The sequence below is a fragment of the Lutra lutra genome, chromosome 13 (assembly GCF_902655055.1).
Source record: "Lutra lutra chromosome 13, mLutLut1.2, whole genome shotgun sequence".
In the NCBI taxonomy this organism is placed as follows: Eukaryota; Metazoa; Chordata; class Mammalia; order Carnivora; family Mustelidae; genus Lutra; species Lutra lutra.
Window position 1 is genome coordinate 28909102 of NC_062290.1, and position 14589 is coordinate 28923690.

The 14589-nt window shown below is 49.0% G+C and overlaps 1 protein-coding gene across 6 annotated transcripts in view; it reads left to right on the forward strand.

The window, feature by feature from the left end:
* DAPK1 (death associated protein kinase 1) overlaps positions 1–14589 on the forward strand; it is a 174617-nt gene that overhangs the window by 80126 nt on the left and 79902 nt on the right. The window lies entirely within an intron of this gene.

A 14589-nucleotide genomic window follows, 5' to 3' on the forward strand; every position in this document is an offset into this window, starting at 1 on the left:
CGTCATTCCTTAACATTGGTCCGGGATTGCCACCAATGATTTGAGACTGCTTCAGCCACCCTGAAATTTGACATTCTCAGACCTGAAGACTGGAATTTCTTTTAAATGCCCAGCTGGGCAACCTTTTATTATCCCTTTTATTAACTCAAACCTCAGTTAGTTCCACCTTACCAGTGTTTTCCCAACTCCCCCAAGTAAAGCCAGTGGCCCTCACACAGGAAAAAGAAATGGTGCTCAAAAGAATTCATTTATTTCCTCCTTTGATACCATCCACTCTTAGCTCTTTTCTGTCCATCTTCTTTTATATGTTGATTTTTTCTTCCTTTCTCAAGGCTTAGTTCATTTGGGCTTTCTGAATAATTTCTACTCTTCTGTTGTATTCCTACAAGATCATGAATCTTGCCTTCCTGTTCTCCATTCTTTAGGAATCTGACCTCATGGAGTTTGCACATTGCATTGACCTCTCAAGGGCCAATGATTGCTTAATGACTATCGACAATTCTTATTTTAAAAATATTTTGGTCGTGCTCACTTACCTAAAGCTATGGCCTAAGGCATCTCCTTACATAAAGCACTTAGGCCCAAGGAGACCTTAGCTCCAAGGAGACCAGGAGAATTCCCTTAAGTGTCATTAACCATAGGAGGACTGCAATATACCTTTGCTTTTCAAATGAGTATGCAAGATCGAATACAGTGCTGTCCCCTTGAAAAGCTTCTGAGGCAGGTAGGCACCTACCAGAGAGGGCCTGCTGGGACTGAGCACATGGCTGGGCCCAATAAATAAGTGATTGAGAAAAGTGAATGCACGTGAACTTCTCAGAGCTACAATATTCTTAAAGCAAATGATAGGACATCTTTTGTGATGTTTCTAATTACTGGAGCAGTCATTCTTCCAAGTGTAGAGGGTCAATGGAAGTGTTGAAACAGATAGGTAGGTAGTCAGCATATAGTTTTAAGGGTTGACGCATAAGGTCATAGAGTCAACAGGTACAGCCTACTCTTACACAACATGGATTTGAACTGTGGGGTCCAATTATGCGTGGGGTTTTCCCCCCAGTAAGTACAATGCAGTACTGTAAATACGTTTTCTCTTCCTGATGATCTTCCTAACCACAGTTTCTTTTTTCTAGCTTCCTTTATTGTAAGAATACAGTATATAATACACAGAATATCCCCAAAATGTGTGAATTGACTGTGTAGGTTATCTAAGGCTTGGTCAACATTAGGCTATTGGTAGTTAAATTTGGGGGGAGTCAAAGTTAATGCTTAGATTTTCAACTTGGCTGGGGGGGTGGGGGAGGGGCGTTGGTCGCTGCCCTAACCCATGTTGTTCAAGGGTCAAGTGTATTAATTAAAAAATTTTACTGAATGCACCATATTAGGTTTGTGCGTGTTAATTTTCAGAAAGAATCCTATGTACAGGTATAATATGAACAATTTTTGTAAAGCTGATCTATTGGTAGGGTATTAAGAAGGGGATTAGAACTCACGCTTGGTAATCCGATTCTTGTAGTGCTCCTTTTTCTCCCTTCCAAACTCAGTTCTAAACTGAGTAACTAGTAGTGGATCTCTTATGAATGCTTCACAGATCATGAAGGGGCTGGAAACATGGTGTCTGTCTCTGTGTCACTCACTTGCCTGTTCCGTGGAAAACAAGCTACAAATCCCACGTGTTGGCCTCCTACAGCTTTTGAGCTGGCACTTCCCTCCCGGAGTTCACCGTCACTGTGAAGCCACCTAACAGTACTGGAGACCAGCGGCCCTCACTCGGGAGTTGATCTAGAAGCCCCTGGAAGGCAGCCCCTAGAGGGGAAGGCCTGAACAAGTGGCCTGAGGTGGTGGGCCTGCTTGGGGCACCATGACGACTGTGTGTTCAATTCTTCGCTGCTCCAGGGCCCAAAGCCCTGGTTTCCTTTGGGCCTTGTTGCCTGCCTGGGAGCTGTGGTGGATCTAAACGGGGTGGCCTGCCCGGCCTAGGTGTTGCCATGTGAGTACAGATAAGCACAGGCTCTTGATCCCAGTGGCAGGACCATGAGGCCCTTGCAGGGCAGGGGAGGGAGGGAGGCATTTTGGCAGCTGCCTTGGGAGGGGCCCCCCCACACTGCAGCCGAGAAAGTGGGTACCCCAAGCAGAAGGGCTTCCCACACACCTTGACAGGGGCCTTGTAGAGGTTGGCACCCCTTCTCTCCTGCTATGGCTCCCTCCCCTGCCTCTCGTACCAGAAAGTTGTGTTTCCATCAGCTACAGCTTCTGAAGCTCTGGGGCTGATCACCCCGACTCCCCCTGAATTCAGATTCCACGTTTTCTTAGGAAGTGACACCGCATGGATAGGTAGTTTACATGTGCAGTCCCTGCTTCAGGAGGTCTTGCTTTCATCCCTGAGACAGACCAGGTGCTTTTCATTTTCTCTGGGGTTTGACCAAAGACCTGGCTGGTGCCCCCTGCGCCCCAGAAGTTGCACTTCCAGGGTGAAGTGCCGTCATCAGTGTGCTCCGTCTCCCGGCTGAGGAGTTCACAGCCCTCCCCCCTGCCTCTGAGGACAGTCTGCAGGTTAGCACAGGTCTGCTCATGGGGGTGAGGTCAGCCCACGTGGCAGGTTTCCAGGGACTTCTGCTTCCACCGAGGGAAGACTCAGACTTCCCGGGAGCTCTGGTTTCCCTTTAACTTATCATCTTTCAGTTTTATCGGTGTGGCTCTTTCTTCAGGTAACTCCAGCAGTGACTTTCCCTGCCAGCCTCTCCTTGCCTGGCCTGAGGTGACCCCCTCGGTCCTCTGCCTGTTTTCTCGTCTCCCCACACTTCCTGTGAGGTGAGTCCCCACCTGATTTGGAGCCAAAGTAGTGGATGTGTAGGCATCACGGGAAAGGACTTGGCCAAGAGCGCCCTGAAAAGGACTCCTCCCGGCCGGGCTCATGGCCAGACAACCACTAGCTGCCTTGTTGAGACCTGGGCCTGTGACTCTTGCAAGCCCTGGGAAGGAGAACTATGAAGAAGCCACAACCCTCGGTTGTATTCGGTCTCCAGAGCCAAACCAGCCTGTGTACAAGCTCATCGGTCTTTAAAATGTGCTGGAAGCCACATCACGCCAAACATATTTGCATTTCTTCCAAGGGCACTCAAGTCCAAAACCTTCAGTATAGACCTGGCTTCTTGGAATAAGGTGGAGCTAATTCTTCCAGTGACAAAACATGGCGGAAGGTCCCAAATCTGCCCATGACATGCTTGCCTCGACAGCATACATACCAAACCTGCCCATGAAAACACACAGACAAGTAGTCTTTCCACCTAAGCTGAGAAGGGAGATGTGCAAACATCCAGGCATCTTCGGGAAGTGCCTCTCACGCTCCAGAACCAGGCAGAGCACATCTCGGGGAGCATTATCCCACAGTTTCTAGAACTTTCATTGAACCTATGCAGCTCGGTGTAGTAGTTGCACGATTACAACGTGTGCCCATTAGACCCGGCTGAACTTTACCTATCTTGTTATCTTTGGCTAGGTTTCCCCATCTTGAGTCTCTGCACCTTGAATGAATCCAACTTTCTTTTTTGGTCATGGGATAAGGTACTTCGGCTCAGCTCCTGTTTCTCTTCCTTTGCCCCATGAAGTTATATGAACCTCCTGTTCTCTTTCTTAGCTCTTTTCCCCTGAGGGCAGCTTGCTGAGTGGAGGACGGATCGTACCTTATGACCCAGTTACCTTTAGCCCAGAAGCTGAAAGGGGATGATATGACAAAGTCAGGAGGATCACATAATGGGATTGGCCCAAGGGATAGCATGAGCATCAGTCTCTGAGCCTCAGCTGAGCAACCCAACCCCGCCCTCCCTCAGCCCTGTGTTTCGAGCACAGTCTTGGGGCAGGAAACCCAGATCTGCAGTCACCTGTCATGGTCACCATTGGTTAAATAGGAGGGCTGATCCTGGCATGACACCCTTCCTTACAAGGGCCTTGTACTCTCCATAATACTGGACTCAAAGGGCAGCCCTGGTTCCAGTGTGGGACTTGCTCTATTTGGAGAAAAATATCTGGAGTACTGTTGTTTGTTCTGTCTGTTGAAGGTCCTCTTTACATGCATCAAATGACACTTTTCCGATACTTGTTTTCCTTTTTCCTTCCCCTTTGGCTTTAAAAACCAAAAACAGACACCAAGCATGTGTTCTGTGCCTGGTCCCGAGTTCGGGAGCCCAGGTGGTGCTGACTGGGGTGGGTGGGGTTGTCCCCAGCCCTCAGCTAGCGCGGGACCCCCACTCACTCTGCACACCTCCGTCCGTCTTATACAGCACTCGCAGATCTGTTACATGGAAATGTCCTGTTAAGCCCTATGGGTTGTAAATTCCTGAAGTCACAGACCATATCTGAATCAAGCAAGATTAGATATGGCCACAAGGGACAGTAACCAAAGGAACTCTCCCTGCCCCCCCACCTCCCGGAATAAGATGGCAGTGTTCCTTCCAGTCTTGTATAAGTCAAGTGCCTGGGAGGCTGCTGAGGACTTGCTCTAAGTGGTTTGCAGGTTCTGGGCTCCTTCCCATCGCTACCACACGATTTCGGTGGTGGTTCTCATGGTCCCAGGCAGGCAGGAGAGCTCAAGAGTTCTCCTGTGAACCGGCCAGCAAATAGTACAGCACTCTGTCTTCAGACCTTCTCTCTCCACACCTACCCTGCCAGCTCTCAGTTTCTGTCCACAATACCTAGCCCCGCCAACCATGTGAAAGAAAAAAAAAAGACTTAGTCTCAATTGGTACTGGGCTTGTGCCAGGACTACAACATTGTGCACTGGCCCATCCCCTCTAAGCAGCCAGACCAACAGCCAGAAAGAGGCAGAGGAGCGCTCACTCCAAAGCAGCGGGCGGCTTCCTCTCCCTGGCCTGACTCAGTTGGTCCCCACCCTTCTAATGGGCCAGAGTCCCAAAGGGTCTGAGCCCTCCCAAAGCCAGCTCTGCACTCAGCCCCACCCGGCCGCACCCTGAGGGGGTGTGCCTGAGGAAGTAACCTCAAAATGCAGCTCTGGCTTGAAAATTAAAGGGAAACTGGGCATTTAGAGTCCAGTCCCAACTCTGAAGAAGAATTTAACTGGGAGAGGAGACAAAAGCAGACTTTTCTTTAAAAAAAAAAAAAAACGAACAAAAACCAAAACCAAAACTGGATTTCAAAATTTCAAAATGCTCCATGACAAAAAACAAGCAAAAAATAAAATAAAATAAGCACTTTGTGGTTAACAACCCAAACCCTTTGAAATGCTGAATGTGGTCCCCCGCCTTGGGGAGAGCAGAGTCCGCTGAGTCCTGCGTGCAGAGACCCGTGTGACTCTGTTTACGCAGTTTCCCCTAAACTTGCTTGACCATGACACCCTTTCTCCAAGTAGCATCTGTTTATTTGGGAAATGCACTTCCAGGTGGACCTCAGACCTTCCCTGTCCAAAGAGTGATCCCAGGGACAAGTGGAGTGAGCAGAGGCGTGCACTGTTACCTTTCTAATCGCCCTTTCTTCTGAGTCCTTGCCTGCTGGGGTTTGCTTATTCTTTAATTATAATGAGCTGCCTGAGCTGCCCGATGCTTATGTATTTGATTTCTTTGACCCACTGGCAACACCACACCTGTGCCGGAACCCAGATCCTTGCCCACCCTTGCCTTGGGTCCTGGCTTTTGCTCTCTTCTGCTGGGTGAGGACTTCTCTGGGCAGTCCCGCCCTCCCAGAGGCTGCTCTGCCCAAGGGGTCCACTCTCCGCCCAGTCCTTCTGCTCAGCATGCTGCTCCAGCGTCTCCCAGCCGCCCTGGGGCAGCACTTCCCGTTTGGCAACCCAGTCCTGACTCCCGTGTGTTGTTCTGGTTCCCGGGGTGACAGGCTGGTGTTTATGCCCTTGGTAAACCCTGCCTCTCGCTGTCCGTAGCCTGGCAACCTGTGCTGCTTTCTTATGGGGCAGGGGGACACAATTCTTCTTCAGATCAGGGGCCTTTTTTTTTATTATTTATTTTTACTTGTTGGGGGAGGGGCAGAAGGAGAGAGAGAATCTTAAGTAGGCTCCAAGCCCAGCGTGGAACCTGACACAGGGCTCGATCTCATGACCCCAAGATCATGACCTGAGTTGAAATCAAGAGCCAGACGCTTAAGCAGCTGAGCCACCCAGGTGCCCTGACCCTGTGCCATTTTGATTGAGTCTTGGTAGCAGTTTAATAATTTCTGTGGGGTTGTGTGTTTTCAATCATCCTCCTCCTCATCACTGGCTTTGGTGTTTTTGTAAAAGGTGTTTTGCCCTCCTGTCATGTGAAGCTTCTCAAAGGGCAGAGAGGGGCAGTTGGGAGTGTGGGCTGAACCAGAGAAGCCTTCCAAGGGGATTGAACTTGGTGCTGAAGTTCCCAGTCCCTGGACGGGTTCGCCTCCGTCGTCTGCTGAATTCCGTGCGCTGGTGGCTGAGGACGGAAGGGGAGGCTTCCACTGGGCCCCGGGCGCATGGACCAGTCTGAGTGAGGGTTAGGTGGCAGCGCGTTCATGGAAGCTTGCTGGGAGTGGGTGTTGGGTTTCCAGGTGGGGTCCTGCTCCCCCACAGAAACCGGAGAAGGTGAACTGGAGACGAGTGGCAAGCCCCGCTGCACCAGGGATCTGTGAAGGCATTTCAGCGAGAGCCTCTGGGGTTTGTGGTTGGTTTTGGGTTCTGACACAGAGATCCTTCCTAACTGATGCAGAGCTTTCCTTGAAGGATAGGGAACAGCTGCCAGACCTGAAACATGAGCCCCACATGCGGATGCAGGCTCGGGGGTGGGGGTGGGTGCTGTGTTCAAGATGGTCTGGGCATTCTTGCTCCCTCCTGTCATGCTGGGCTCTGTCCCTCGTCACCTGCTGGCCTCTCATCCTTGGTACCGACTCCTTCCCCTATACAGCTTCCCAGGTCATGGGTCAAACCCATCGTCCCAGATATTTTCGTGACTGTTCCACCTGTCCATGGCTGTGTAACAAACCAGCCCAAAACGGGGAAGCGAAAAGCAGCAGTTGACCATGCTCCCTCATGCTCTTCTGCGTTCCTGCCGACCCTCCTCCCCCCGCAGTGGTTGCTGAGACCCCCATCTGGGGGCACTACGTGTTGGCTGGGGCTGGAGCCATCTGAAGACTTGATGGGCCAGATGTTAATGTCCACTTTCCTGGCCGACCTTAAATCTGCTGTCCACTTGGAGGGAGCTGTGGATGGGGACACCTCCACACTGGGCTTCTCCTAGGAGGGTGGCGGGGTTCCAAGAGGGAACACCCAAGAATGTGTGCCAGGCAGAAGTCCCAGAATCACTTTTGCCACATTCTATTGGTCAAACAAGTCTCAGATTCCAGGAGACCAGGATGAGAGTCCACATCAGGGTGGGAGAGACGAGGTCACACTACGGGAGAGCCTTGACCTGAAAGATGTGACTGAGGCCATCTTTGCGAAGGACAGCTTCCCCTAACTTAGCCGCAGACTAAAACTTCAGCATCTAAGTGAAACAATAAGGTTTTGGGGGGAACACATTAGATAGGTTTCATCAAATATAATTTAGTCCTAATGGAGGGAAGAAAAACAGAGATTTAATACTGAGATTTCACAGTTGTTGCCTGGAAAAATGCCAAGGAGAAATTTGGTGCCACTTTTCAGCCACGGAAACACTGTCCTCTGGGCTTCTTGGAGAACTACCGAGCTGAGATAGCTTGTCAATTCTCATCCCTATGTGAGCTCAATATGCTTAGAGAACCCAGCTCACGTGCCTGGCCTCATCTCATGTTGGCATCACCCTCACACAGATGGGGAAACTGAGGCTCAACAATGCATTCTTGCATTGTTGGCCAAGTTGGGGTTGGCACCGCTTCATAGTGGGCAGGGCCCTGTTTGTGGGGCTGCACTCGCGCTTCACCACCGCTCCCTCTCCTCTTGGAAATACGGACCAGGCCCTTTCATGCCTCTCCAGCTCAGCTCCCGCTCTCTCCTCCTGGACACCGTTCTTCCACACACTTTGTCCCCTAGGCTGCGGCTTAACCCTCAGGGTACAGCCTGGGTCCCCTGAACTCATGCTCTCCCCTGGGGCTTCACAGTGGCCACGTCCTTTGTACGGCCCTTCCCATACTCTGGTGTTACGTGCTTGTCTCCCATTAGCCTGCAAACCCTTTGGGGTCTTTTCCCCTGCGGTCAATGTTAACTCATCCTTGGAAAACCGCTTCTGTCACCTCATTTCTTTTTCTTTTTCTTTTTCTTTTTTTTAAGATTTTACTTATTTATTTGACAAAGATCACAAGTAGGCAGAGAGGCAGGCAGAGAGAGAGAGAGGAGGAAGCAGGCTCCCCGCCGAGCAGAGAGCCTGACGTGGGGCTCGATCCCAGGACTCCGGTATCATGACCTGAGCCGAAGGCAGAGGCTTTAAGCCACTGAGCCACCCAGGCGCCCCTGTCACCTCATTTCTTATTGAAGACCTGTAATTCCAGTGTTCAGGTAGGATTCAGGCCACTGACACTCTTTCAGTGCAGCTCTTCAAGAAGAAGAAATGGCCCACGAACCAGCTCTCATATTGTGCTGCGGGTTGATAACATGAATTCAAAAGTAGAAATTATTTTGCTTTAATTAGAAACCTTACTGTAAAGCCTTGAGACGAGGGGAGAGTTGGAGCTTATCATTTTTTTGATCGAAGCCAGATCTGTTTCCAGCATTAATACAGGGAACTCATAACAATAAATTGTTACCATAAATAACTTTATGACTTAAATGTCCTGGGATAGAGACATGTTTAAAATCAGGGGGAAAAAATGATCTACTGTTTTAGCCCCTTTGTTTTGAGTTGGCACCCACCTTCCCTTGTGGGATCTTGTTGCAATGTGGTGTCTAGGTCAAGGTCAGCAACGAAAATGTTAGCCCCTAGGTTAGGTGCCAGTGCAAAGGTACAATATATTGTCACGTTCAGCCCGATTCCTCCCTCTGAATGCGACCCCTCTGACATTGCACGTTTATCCCATCTTTTTTCCCATCTTTCCCCAAGTGAGCAAAACTCCCACAAATAAATGAATTTGAAAATAAAACCCAACTGGATTAAACAGAGTCCAACAGCTTTACTCGTAATGCGTCATGAAATATAATGGACCTGTAAAAGCCCACACGCTTCACAAATGTGTGCTTGCCACCCTTGTGCGCTGACCTTGAGAATCTTTTGTGGCTCTTTCTAATTGTTAGTAAGTGCTTCTGAAGTGACACACAAACATGACTTACTCTTTACTGCAGAGAACGTCAGAGCATGGTAACACGGCGGCTTTAATTAGTTAAAACACTTCATGAGTTTGCAGGAGGGAAAAGGCAACACTGCCCAACCGTATTCAACCACGGCCCTCCTCTCTGTGCCTCCCCTGCACATTCCCTGGAATGATTCCTAGACCCATCTGTAACTTCACAGGGGCGTGGCTTATATTTCCAACAAAATGGACATAAGCCCGGGACAGCAATGGGGTTCGACGAATAGAGCATTGGAGGCAAATGTATTCGGGATTCACTTATCAAGTGTGGGGCTTCCTTGCAGGGAAGAGTTCAGGCTACTAGAAAAAAATCTCTCTAAGGTTTGGTTTTTCTCATTGATGGAAGAGTGCATAGTGTGAATGTTGTAGAGTTGTGATAATGAATAAAGTAATACGTTAAACTCCTTGCGTAGAATTCTGGGTACAGTTCATTGAGTGACTACAGGGTGCTCTGATGAGGTCAGTGACTTAGACAAAGACACTAGGTGGCAGGTTGTTCTTCATGAAGTTTTGCTCCTTTTATCCAAAGTTTTCTTTCTTTTTTTTTTTTTTTGATAAAATTTAAGATTCTTTTTAAATCAACAAGTTTTTGTAGTACAAAACTCTTTATAATGGGATGTGTCTCATAGGCTTTGTATGGATCTGGCCACTAGTGGTCAATACGTGTTTGTTACATTTAATGGAAAGTTTCTGTGTCAAAATGAATTTGGCTAGCTGTACCTAGTCTAACAAAGTGTTCTGTCAGTTATTAGGTGACACAAAACATGAGTACATTTTTAAAAAGCAACATATAATCGATTCTCATGATTGGGGCTATAGTTATGTTCCGTGACTTCACTGCAGACACTGAGTTAGCGAATACTGGACCATTTGTTCTTGAGAAAATACAGGGTCACGTTTCTGTGAGCCTCCATTCGTAACATTTCCATCATCGGATGCAGGCATAACCTTGTTTCACGTGTGTTTGTTTAAAGGGCCTTCCATTACACACATCGTTGATTCCTTAACACTGGGCTCACGGCCAGCATCACTGACACCCCTGCCTGAACAAAGCTGACCCACCCATGACATGTGTCCTCCACAAGTCCATCACAGCCTCCGTCTTATGAGCCCTGGACTTCCCATTTTGGGGGTGATTTTAAATAGGGAAATCACCAACAAATAGCAAAAGTGAAAAAGCCTGGCACTAAATAGACTCTTAAGAGGACATTTGGTGGGGCACCTGGGTGGCTAAGTGGGTTAAGCTTCTGCCTTCGGCTCAGATCATGATCTCAGGGTCTTGGGATCGAGCTCCCATTGGGCTCTCTGCTCAGCAGGGAGCCTGCTTCCCCCTCTCTCTGCCTGCCTCTCTGCCTACTTGTGATCTCTCTCTCTGACAAGTAAATAAAATCTTAAAAAAAAAGAAAAAAAAAAGACATTTGTTCACTATACCGAAGCTGACCTAGAAGGCAGAGTGTCGCCTTGACCCACCTCAGCCGGGCATTCAGGTGACTCAGATCTTTGACCGTGACAACACTGCCAATGATGACTTTGAACTCACAAGTACAATGTAGCAAGTAGGTGAATTGGCACATACAGCTCTTGCAGAAAGTGAGGATCCCCTGCATTCTGTTTTGTCACATCAAATGTGCTGGTATCCAGTCAGTTTCTGTTTTCCAGGGACGGCTGTATTGCCCCATCCGTGGACGACCGCTGCAGCTGTCCATGGGGGTGTGCATCAGTGGGGAGCCTCTGGTTCCATCACAGGAGGGAGGCTGGAGCCCAGGCAGTCCCCTTCCCGCCATGTGTGGCAGTGGTGGCCTTGCTTCTCTCTGTGAATTTACCTTCCTCCTTGCCCAGAGCTTACCCTGGCAGCTGTCTTTTGTTTCTCTGGGATCCCATGATTTGGAAGCTCTTGCCCAAAAAAGCCTAAACAAAAATTTTTTTTCAGTTGTTATTATTGGGGGAGGGGGATCAGGGAAGAGGAACTGTCCCCCCAAAGTGGGTGTGAGGGAGCTGGGGGGCCAAGGCCAGCTGCTCAGGAAGGAAAGCATGGGAGCAGCTATTAACCACCAGTCCAGCTCAAATTAGGCCTCACAAAGCAAATTACTGTGTTTAGAAAGGAATTTTTCTCCGAGGAGTCTGCCTTCGGTTAGCTGCCTGCCTGCGGAGATGGCTGGGAAAATCCCGGCACGAGTTACCGAGTGCACACCAAGGCCCCATAGCCTCGCGTGGGCCTCTGCCCACCCTGGGCTCAGTTGTGCCTCAGTTTCCCCATCTGCTGGGGGCAGCAGCTCTCCCTTGGCAGGGCATGAGGGCGGGGATGTCGTGTTTGAAGGCCGAAGCCTAAGGCCAGGGTCGGCTTGAGTTTTACCCTTAAACACTCGACAACCCTGTTGTGGCTTTTTTCTTCTTTGGGCTTTTTTTTCCCCTGGCAGTTCTGAGAGGCTGATACTTTGAAGGCACTTCGAGCTTCGAACCATAGACCCTAAGTTCCTGGCAGTGGCTCCAGGTGCTGGAGATTAATAACGGTGAATAGTCATTGAAGACGTGATACTGCTAGGTGCTGTTCTAATCACTTTCCATATATTATTAGCTCATTTAATCCTTCCTTTCCACCCCACAAACCCTCCCAGGCAAGCACTATTACTCAGCCCAATTGGCAGATAAGGAAACTGAGGCAGAGAGTGGTCAAGGGGGATGTAAACCCTCAGTTACATAGCTAGCAAGAGGCGGGACACCAGCTCAGAGAGGCAGCCTGAGTGTGCAGCCCCACGCAGAGCTACTGAACTACAGGGAAGTGTCTTCAGGTAACACCTCTGGTTTTAAGGATTCAGGAGTCAAGAGCATCATGCATGAGCTCCCAGAGGAGCCCTGCATCCTCTGCCTCAGGGGATGAGAGATCCGCCTGCCAGGCCTCTGTCCTCTGTGGAGCTGCAGTCTTGGTAGGAGTGGAAGTGGGCGAGAAGCAGGCAGAAAAATCTCCGAGGGGCCCTGTGGGCTCAGGTGCAGGAGACGGCACTGGTCGGAGCAAGGAGGTGGTGCAGACGTTGGGTAGGCAGAGATAACTCGGAAAGGTGTCTTTAAAGAGGTAGCATTGAGATGGGTCTAGAAAAATGGTCCTCGAAATTAGTCTACATCTTCTCGACCATCTGCAACCAAGGTTAGTCGGGACATTAGCTGCAGCCGTGGACATTAGAATCACATCTTCTCTTGGCCCGGGGGGTTTGGGGTGCTCCCATCCCACCTGCAGCCCCTTCTCCCTGCCTGCTTTCCCCTCAGGGGGACCCGGAAGTGTGAGTGAGGTCAATTGACCAGTGAAGTAGTGGGTTCCAGATGTTTCGCTGCAGATGTGGGCAATGCCGTCAGCTTGGACCTGTGCACACACTCCTGGCCTTGGCACACAGGGTATACGGTGCCCCCCCCCCCATCCCAGCGCTAGAGTAGGGGGGCCTTGATGCTTTCACTCCCATAACTAAAAGGGGAAAGGTCATGTGGAACATTTGGCAGGAAAAACAACTTGGGATAGTCTTTGAACTTAGGCTTCCATTTACATTCCTCCCATCTCTTTCTGGTTTTTCGGTTTTAGTGTTTAAAGCAACATAATTCAAACCACTGAATCTGCCTTGAATCTTTACAGCCCCTGAGAAAAGTCACAGTGCTTGCGTGACAAGCGTGCATGGACCAGTGCACTGCCCCACCCCGTGTCCTTGGACACCTTTGGAGCTCTCAGCTGGGACCTGATGCTCTCTTTCTGACAAGTGGGAATATAAGCACCGCTTCACGAGACACTGCCAAGTAGTAGGTCACTTTGTTCCATAGTCAGGCTGTTTTCTTCCCCCACCAGCCCCATCTCTGCCGCCCACCTCCACCCTCCAAGAGAGAAATAAGCCCAGTTCTTTGCTCTCCAGAAAAAATGGAAAATGTAATAAAGTCCTAACAGATCCCCTGGCTCTTTAAGGTCGTGAGTTCACAGGCAGTTGGTGCTAGCGTTCTGGTGTGATTTATCTTCAGCCTCTCTGCTATTCTGCTGCAGGGAGAAAGAGAGTCTTAATAGCCTGTCATGCAAAAATTTGGCAGTGCTAAAGAAATAATCCTGTACTCTGGGTTTTTCTTCACTGACCTCTGCTGCTAAAGTAAATGAGTAATGTATTAAAGTATCCCTTCTTTAACATTGAACAGGTACTGTTCATCTGATTTTCTCTCCCCCTTTTGTCTTCATGGGAGAATAAAGCTAGTTAAAAATAACTGTGATAATTCTCTATATAGCTGTTCTCCAGCACCTGCCAAGAAATATACAGATCCTGTGATGGGTGCCTCTGGGGAAGAAGCGAGGTGCCAGCATTGATACAGGAAGGGTCCTTTTGTATTGTTTCCCTTACTTTCAGGGTAGCTTACTTGCCTTTCAAGGCTTTCCCTGCTTATGTATTTATTTTATTATTTTGTGTTAAATTGTTATTATATTCTTTTATATACATAGGTAGGAGGCTCTGGTTATATGCCATGGCTTAGGATGTATAGGATATTTTCCTCTGCAAAAAACTGAAAGCACATATCCAACTGGCTTTAGCAGTAAAGGGACTTTATCGGCTTCTGTTGCTGAAAAACCCAAAGGCAGATGGCTTTCAGGCTAGGGTTGATCCAGCCATTTCACAGTGTTACCCCAAATCTGGTTTCTCTTCTTCTATTGGCTCCGCCTCTGGAATGGTTGGCTTTAAACCAAGAGTGAACCTCCCCCTCATCCCGGGATGGCTGGAAGCAGCGACTGGGGTCATGGAGTTAAGTGTTCACATCCAGAAAAAAGAAGAGTCTCAGAAAAGGTCTTGGTCTCTGCGTTCTCCAAAAGGTCTTACTTTGGTCATGTGTCTGTCCCTAGAGCCAGGAAGATATAGTATACTGACTGGCTTAGCCTAGGTCACCCGATGCATATCTCTAGGTGGGGGTGGAGTCAGCTTCCTCAGGGCTGTAGGATCCCTAGAAAGGAGAGAGGCAGGTAATGCTGGAGAAGCCGCCACCAACAGATGTCTGGTGTATGTGGCTGATCTAATCTCTGAGGTGTGAACAGAATATATAGCTTTTTTTTTTTTTTAATTCTGAATGTTTCAATTGATAAGTATTGGGGCTAGAAATATGTCATTGAAAGCAGGGCTCTGTGTATTTTTCTTTAAGTTCGCCCATCTTGATCCCTTGTCTTCCCTGGACAAATGGGAGAAAGGCTTGTCAGAGGGAGGTCGGGAGGTTGGGAAGCTCCTTGCTGCTATCCCGGAGCCTGCAAGGGGTGGGAGGAAGGAATCACAGAAGTGGAGGCATCTTTATCCATTCCATGGAATATTCTTCAAGACAAGAGATTTTGTATCACTTGCAACATTGTTCTTAAAGAAG